Source organism: Juglans regia, chromosome 10, assembly GCF_001411555.2.
Source record: "Juglans regia cultivar Chandler chromosome 10, Walnut 2.0, whole genome shotgun sequence".
In the NCBI taxonomy this organism is placed as follows: domain Eukaryota; kingdom Viridiplantae; phylum Streptophyta; class Magnoliopsida; order Fagales; family Juglandaceae; genus Juglans; species Juglans regia.
In genome coordinates this window covers 25428295-25437173 of record NC_049910.1, presented here as the reverse complement: position 1 = coordinate 25437173, position 8879 = coordinate 25428295, and positions in this window count along the sequence as shown.

Genomic DNA, 8879 nt, shown 5'->3' with positions numbered 1-8879 from the left:
GATGGAAGTTCTGTTTTTGGTTTCTCCCTTCGCTTAGGAGAGGAATCGAATATGTTTGCTGAAGTAATGAAATTGAAACAAGGTTTGTTATATTGTTTGCAGCTTGTGTTTACTTATATTATTTTTTAATCTGATTATGTAGATTTGTTAGTTGGTTTAATTGTGTCACTTAAAGTTCTTGGAATTTTGGGAAAATATTATTCCTTTTGGTTAGTCTTTTTATCTTTCTCCTTGCAACACATCTATAGAGAAGGTGATTCGGTTGCTGATCATGAGTTAGTTAAAGCCGGTGCTAAAGGTTTGCCTGAAGTTTTTCTTGTCTTCTTTCCTACCTAAATTAGCATGTGGCGAATTAAAAATAGTTTTGACAAGTTTGCCATAATTTAGAAATATATTGTATTTTAAATATTTCGTATGGGCCATGTATTTAAATTGCTGCTACTAATAGTTTGCATTTGTAGTGTTTTTGGATTCAATTCTACTACAGGTACCCGACATTGGGTACCTGTTGAGAAATCGGCTGACGACTAATCACATCAGTTGATATTATTAAAAAAGAAAAAAAAAATTTCAAAAGCAAAGGAAACCCACCATTCCAGCCAGCGCCAAAATGGGTCTCAAAAGCAAATCCTCCATCCCAGGTCATATTATTTGGATAAAGTCTCATAAGCAAATCCTCCAACTCACAATTCTGCAAAGTGGCTTCTTTTTTCATTTTTTTTTTATTATCTTCTAAGGCCTAGTATTTGAAATCACAGAAAGACTTGGACAAGTCGACTGTGGGTATACGAAAGGAGTGCTGCGTTTCAGATGAGAAGAAAATGTGAAGAAGATGCAGTGGAGAAGATGCAAAGGAGAAGATGAGAAGAAGAAGATGAGAGGTACCGGATTTGAACGAAACGCCCCATTTCATTTTTACAATTTATGCTGAGTGAGTTCCATTCTATAATTTATGTTGCAAATCAAATGGGAGTGCTGCGAAAAAAGTGAGAAGATGAAGATGAGAAGAAGATGCGTAGTAGATGCAAAGAAAAAGTGAGACGAAAAAAATGGGTCTGCATGAAGAACCTGATCTTCGTGTTCTCTGTGGGAAAGGAAAGCTTGCTCCCAAAGCTATGCTCTCTAAGTCCTTTGTTTTGTCTTCGTGTTTGAATCAAATCGTAGTGGTTTTGGGTATAAACAAAACGCCCCGTTTCATTTTGTACACGTGGATGGCCGTGTACAAAATGAAACGGGGTTCCCCAACCCCGGTTGCAAGTAGCTTTTTTCTTTTAGATTATAATTAATGTTAATGTAGCTTTTTCTCATATGTTTTGTTTAGTGCTGGTTTGTATATAGTAGGCCTGTGCAAAATACCCGTTAGACCGAGCAACCTGTTAGACCCGATCAGATCCGTCTGACAAAATACGGTTTGCTTCAGTGTCGGGTCTAACCCGATAAATGACGGGGCACACTGACTCTTAACATTCTTCGAGTGTTCATAATAAAAAAGTGAGCAAACTGGAAAAATATGAGAACATAGATCCATTTCTGAAAATGAAGGCATTTCTGAAAATGAAAGAAGCTTTTATGATGGAAAGTTTGAAATCATGAAAAGTAAATGCCAAAAATGGACGATTCAGAAACCAACCCAAATCTTCTAAGTGACTCAAGTGCACAGAATGATGGAAAAGGATGGCGTCGCGCCGATGCTAACAAGAAGCTCTTCATTCAACCCGTAATGCCCACCATTTCTCTTTTTCTTTCTATTTTCTCTTTCCCAAGGCCTGAAATTACAACGTTCCAAATCTCCTCTCTTTTCCCAAAAATCTCCAAATCTTTTCCTTTTTTGTTTTTTGAGCCAGAAAACGTTCCAAACGTCTTCTCTTCTCCCAAAAATCTCCAAGTCTTTTTAAATTCTTTTTTTATTTGTCTTAGCTCTTACAGGGTAGCGATGTTGTGTAAATACTAAACATATTCGGGTTTTACCCGACCCGAATATTACGGGTCGGGTTCTTCTTGTCATTGTACTCGGGTCGGGGCCGAATCCATTACGGGTTGGACGGTGTGCAGGCCTAGTATATAGCCTTAATTTCAAAGTTGAATGATGCTATTTTTCCCTCTCATTTTATCCTCTCATTTTGACCGCTGATGTATTTAATTTAATTTGATTTATTTTTTTTTACTTACTGATTAAGAAGTGACTATTAGTTTGTTGATATTCTTTTTAAAAAAAATATTTAAAGATGTTAAAAAAATATGAAAATAAAAAATGAAAAAATAAAATGGATGAGTTTTGCCTAGGCGGGCACGCCCAACGGTTATTGCACAGTAACAGCCAGGCATGCCCTAGCATTACCCTTTCAAAGTTTGTATAGATTGATAGTTTAGTTTCAGTATTTTAGAACTTAGTTTGGGAATTTTGTAACTTTTAACTTCTTTTGTTTTTTTTATAAAGTATTCTTTCGCAAAAAATAAAGGTTATAAATAAAATTGGAGGCAGCGTCCCCATTAATTTGCTTGTATTCCAATTGGTGTAAAATGGAGCTACAGTTTAAAACCACAATCGAGAAATTAACATTGCAATTTTCTTTTTTTGTATGGTTTATTTTTGATAGAAAAATACTCATTTCATTAAAAAACCGAAGTTACAAATGTGACTTATCAATACAAGAAAATCTAATACATAGAAAATCCAATCTATAAGCCAACTAACGCAACAGCTCTGGAGCTTCCCCACTCACAAATTCTTTTGTGGCGGACATTGTCTTAACTTCTAATAAACTTTCTCATAACAGAGAAAGCGCTATGTAAAAACAGAACTTAACGACCCTCTCTATCCTCCCAGGGAAGAAGAGTACGGGACACTGCTATGGACATCAAATCCAATAGCCTAATCCTGTTTATTAAAAACTAAAGCCAACAAACAACTACAAATAACCACAAAAACAACACAAGACCACAAGCACTGGTGAGGCCCCCGACGACACGCCCACCGCAAGCATCGTCATCTCGAGCCCTGGTGGAACGAGCACCCAGCTTTCGTACGGACCACAACAGCCCGGCCGTAGCATCGCCCATCACTCTCGAAAAGCACTTGCCCTGGATTACGTTCGATCCAAAGGCCCAAACCTCACTCGGGTCAACAAAAAAAAAAAAACACCAAAAATAGAAACATGACAAACACAAAGCACTGAAACGGACAACAGGAAATAAACAAAAAAATAAAAATGGATGAATAGTACATAATGATCGACATGGGCTCGGGCAGAAACTGTTCACGTTGGGAGGAGGGCCGACGGTCAGACTTGGAAGTCCCGGAGTCAGAGGTTCCACAGAAACCGAACGTGGCGTCGGGAGAGGGCATCTCGGTGGCGAGTGCAGATCACGCGCCAACGCTGTCTGGAACTTCGTCCCACGCGTGCGGGCTACACTCCACTCCGATGGATGCCAGATTTGGAGGTCTTTAAGATCGGCGGCTGGGCGTCATGCCGGCGGGGTGCGTGTAGAGATGTGATGACTGGAAAGACTCGAACGGCGATCCTCCCTTATTCGACCTAAAAACACAAACATAAAACAAAAAAATACTACACAAAAATAAAAGACAGAGCAGAAAAGGAAGAGGGCAGGGGGGCGAGGAACCGAAGCTCTCCCCCCCCTTTCAAACGATCCGGGGTTTTGAGAAATTTAGAGAGAAGGGGGAGGGTTTTCCTAGAGAGAGAAGGGGGAGGGTTGTATTCGAAAGTATTCAAACGTGTACTTCTTTAGGCTTTCGTGCGTTCTCTCACAAGAATGTTCAAACATCAATCAAAGATCACTCAGAAAAACATCACACTCGGGTCTCAGGGCAGTATATTTTTGTGTGGAGTTGGAGCCGAGAGTGGAGATCATGTGGTGGTGCATGCAAAAGTTTCGTGTGGGAGTCAACAACTTGTATTGTTGATGGAGAAGTCCACGTCCACTTCTTTGGAATCATCTGTTAAGGAAAGTAGGAAAATAGTAAAATAGTTAGGATAAGATCGATCCTAGCTAGCTAAAAAAATTAAATCTAAAAGATTTTTACAATTATGAAAACAAGAATTTTATAAACTAAAAGTATATGAAAATAAAGATATTTTTTATTAAAAAATAAATAAATATCTCGATGTCATCTTGTTTTGTCCAAAATTGACAGAAACAAAATAAGAAATTTAAAAAAAAAAGGAATCCCGAGTTTTAAATAATACACAACTCTGAATTTCAAATCTAAAAACATAAAAATTTGGAATAAAAGAGTCGAAAAGCATGGATTAATATGATAACTATTCCATAAATGTTCATAAAGTAGGGGTGAGCACCAACTTAGTCGGAGTTCAAATCCGAACTCCGACTTGTGTAGACTCCGATCCGAGTCGGAGTTGGAGTTGGCGTTGGAATGGAGTCGGATTTGGGCTTTCAGTTTTGAACTTTTTTTAGCTTCATGTTTAGCCCATTTTGAAAAAGTATTTTTTGTGGTCTTTCAAATTTCAATGTTTCAAAAAAATTAAAAATTAAAACTAAATTATTGACTTCTATATTAATATCTAACTTATTTTGTTACTAGACTTATACTATAGTGTCTAATTACACGTTATCATACTATAGTATTACATATTATTTTTAGTGTCTAATTACATGTTATTATACATTAGTATTACATTTTATTATACTAATGTTCAACTTATTTCTAACTTAATTATATATTAGACTTTTTAGTATCTAATTACATGTTATTATATTTTAGTAAATTATTATATGTGATATTAATTTATTATACTAGACTTTTTATTTTTTGATAGCCAATGAATCATTCATTCCAATAATAACAGTCCTTACAAGATATTGTTTCTATCAAGCCATACAGCTTGTGATACAAAAGAAGGACATGATCCCACCACATATCAATATCCTCAACAATCCATGCATTCCTTGCTAATTGATGCGCTGACACATTGCCTAGCTTGCTAACATGTAAAATCTGAACCTGTTGAAAGCCCCTCAGCATGCGACAAATGTCTTGAATGAGAAAAACAAAATTTGTTAAATATTCAGTTTGGGAGTTCAAAACATTTACAATAATTAAACAATCAGTTTCTAATATCAATTTTTGAACACCCCATTGAGCACAAAAATGTAAACATTGCACTAACCTCAATAAACTCCGAAGAAGCAACTTCTCTTTCTACTTTACTACAAGCGTCAATCACACTACCTTGATGATCTCCAAGAATAAGCCCAATTCCTACCTTGTGATGATCAAAGAAAATTGCACCATCCACATTTAATTTCCAAAATCAGATGGGGGTGGTGAACAACAAATCACTTTTGTAACTTTCTTGCTAAACCCATCAAAGACTTGAACCTGTTATACGCAGACTGCATGGAGAGGGCATTATTAATCACAGTAAAACATCGATGCTCAACATGCTCATACAAAATCTGAGGCCTTTACACTAAATATAATCTATGACATAATTTGAGTTGGAAGATAAATTTTTAAATTGAAATCTTACAAATCAAATTATATCATGTGAATGGTGTGTGGTGTAAATGCCTTATAAATATTAGAATATATGTTATATTTGAAAAATTCTAGACATAAGCTCTACAGTACTTCTGTATATCACTTAAAAATATGTGATTTTATTATTTTACCCTCATATTTGATGAAATATGAAATATGAGGATAAAAAAATAAAATCACATGTGTGTTTTAAGGGATGTGCAGAATGTAAAACTTCTGTGTAGCATGAGCCGTCATATTTTAGAAAACTTATTAGATCAATATAGTCTTTTTTACACATCATATTTTAAAAACTTTGGAAAATATTTCTTATATTATATCACCTTATATCATATGTCATTTCCCATGCATTTATTATACTCTGAAGCATTGACTATACTCTTATGCAATATGGACGGAATAGAGAGAAGAATATGCGTATTTAATACAAAACGAGGGTTTTTTTAATTTTTAAGTTGGTTGCAAGGTCTTATGCCCCAAGAAAGGTGAGACATGAGGAATTTTCTTTGCAAGCTGAGCAATAATTTCTTTCTTTCTTTCTTTCTGTCGTCCTCTAATTGCTTTACCTAAGATGATGCGTGACACATGAGGTCTGTTGTAAAAGCTGGCTGGCTGGCATGTCTGTTGTCTATTTGATTAATGTGCTTGTCTTGACATGACTCCTGGTCAATCTGAGCACATTTTCTGTAGATGCTTGGGAGTAAATTTTCTGCAAATCGTATGAAATTGACCAATTTTCGTGTGCATGCCTGACAGGCAGGCAAATGGGCATGCTGCTTCTGCGGATTTTATTAATGCCACTAAGCTACGAAATGTTTGTGATGATGTTTAAGTTGTTAGGTATAAAATGATTTACGAAGTGGATCTAAGTTTACATAAAGCATATTGTGCTGGGAAGTAAACTTTCACACGGATGAAACGTATCGATTTTCAAATATAGCAAGTATCTTCTTCCCACTAGTGAATTTGAAACTTAACTGAAAAATTCGAATCTTGTTTGTTAGGGAGGAAAATTCCGATGCATTTTCCTAGTCTCTTCTTATATCAAATTCATAAATATGCATATGCCATGTGAGGCAAAACATGATTCACGATGTAAAGCCCTGGTCCCGCAGGGATCGAAGAGTTACTCCCTATAACTTAAAACTCACAATTCATCAATAAATTTATAGACTCCAAAATATAACGTCATCAGAATACTACAAAGTCTCTTAATAAACTCCGCCACTTCTCAGAAATCTTCTATAAGTAATCCACTATGCTTAAATAATCATCTCACCGATACTCCATAATCCTGACCCTTAGCTGGTCTATTAAAAAATCATCTGAAAAATAAATGGAGATAAGGGGTGAGTTATCAACAACTCAGTAAGCAGATGACATATACTAGTGTGTAAACATGAGCATTTTCATAGAGTTCAGAATGCAGAAACAAAACATTTCAGTATCAATATGCAAAACTCAAAAAAATACATCTTATCAGAAAATCAGAGCGACTTCTCAAATATTTCATATTCAGAAAACAACTTTTCATATTCAAAGACTCATTTGGCATAACATGACTGAACATCTTCGTCTTATCATATCATATCAGAGCATCATATTAGAACATAGACCATTTTTAACCCCCGTGGTAGGGTTGTGCATCCTGCGGAAAGCCAAGCAGAACATAAATCACCATGTTACCAAAGCGATTGCACTCAGAACAGAAAACCACTATTATATCCTGTAGCGGGCCAGAGGTCACTATTATCTCCCGTGATAGGGCCAGAGGTCACTATTATATCCCGTGACAGGGCCACATATCAGAGCAAAACAGAATCAGAATCACCATATCACAGTCAGAATTAGAGTTAGAATAGAAACAGAAAGTCATGCCAAAGGTTTTTCAGATGCCACATAATATCAAAACAGAGTACTGATATTCAGATCATTTCACATTTTCCAAAACAGATTCAGAACATCTTCACGTCACATGCGAAATTTATCAAATTTTCATATTCACTTATTTGTCTCAGTTCAATAACAGAATGTAAAAAATAAGCTCATGTCTATACCAGTCATGACAGAAAATACTTTCTTCTTAAACAGAATCTCATGAGTAATGCAGAACAAATATCTGAGGTTATTTTCAGATTTCTTTTCATAACAAAACATACACATTCTCCAAAAAGGACCTCAGTTCATTTTATTTTATGTAAAGTCTAGCATAGGAATCCCGCTTACCTGGACTTCTTAACTTTTCAGAATTTTCCTAAAAAATGCCGAACAAATATTAATCGTCAACTATAAAAATAATAACGTAACTTCCATAAATTTCCAATTAATCACGTATTACAATATATAAGCCTAAACTCCTAAAATAACCTATTTAATTCCTCAAAACCTAAAATCTCATAACCTCGAATTATAAAACATCGCTTTCTAAAATCATCAATATTGATTTAATAACCTTGACTAAAACATTTAAAAGCTGACCTATTTATTAATGAAAACAAACTATAAAGTTTAATACTAGATAATATAATTATCCAAAAATATTTTAAAATAAACCATAACTATTTTGAATAGACTAAATCATATCTAAAGTGTAAAAACAACATTACACCAATATTATTTACTTTTAAAATAAATATTTACTTAATAACATGCTAAAATACTTAAATGATTTTCTGTAATCATAATAAAAAAAAAAGTTTATTAACACATGATACAAAATTTAAAACACTTGGCATAACTTGCAGTTCAAAGGGTAAAAGAGTAATTAAATAAAATTAGCTTAGAAGCATGAAATACACTTACGTAAAAACTAACTTCTTTGAATAACACAGCAACTACGTACTCGATGGAGGGCATGAGGCAGCGAGCTGGGCGGTCGCATACGAAGGTGGGGGCATCGACAGCACACTGGTTAGAGAGAGAGAGCATCTAGAGAGAGAGAGAGAGGAACCATACGTAAAAAAAAAAAAAAAGAGAGAGAGCTCGGCGCGAGAGAGACAGAGAGTGAAGCTCACCGTGAGCTCGAGGTGGCGCGCGGCAGACAAAAAAGGCTAGGTAGAGGTCGACAGTGGTGAGCTCGATGGCTGGGCTGTGATGATGCTTGAGGCTGAGGCAACCGGCGTGGAGGAGTTGCGGTATGACCAATGCTCTGTTTCGGGTATTAACAACAGGGGTCGTTCGGTGGTAGTGAAACTGTACCACCCCGTATTTTTTTTAATTGAAAGATGATTTGTTATTAATTTAAAATTTGTTTATCTTGTTTTAAATTTTCAGATTTTTAGTGGGTTTATTTTTTTATGATTTTTTTAATTTGTGAAAATTAAATTTGACATGTTTCCTTAATATTAATAATTGTTAT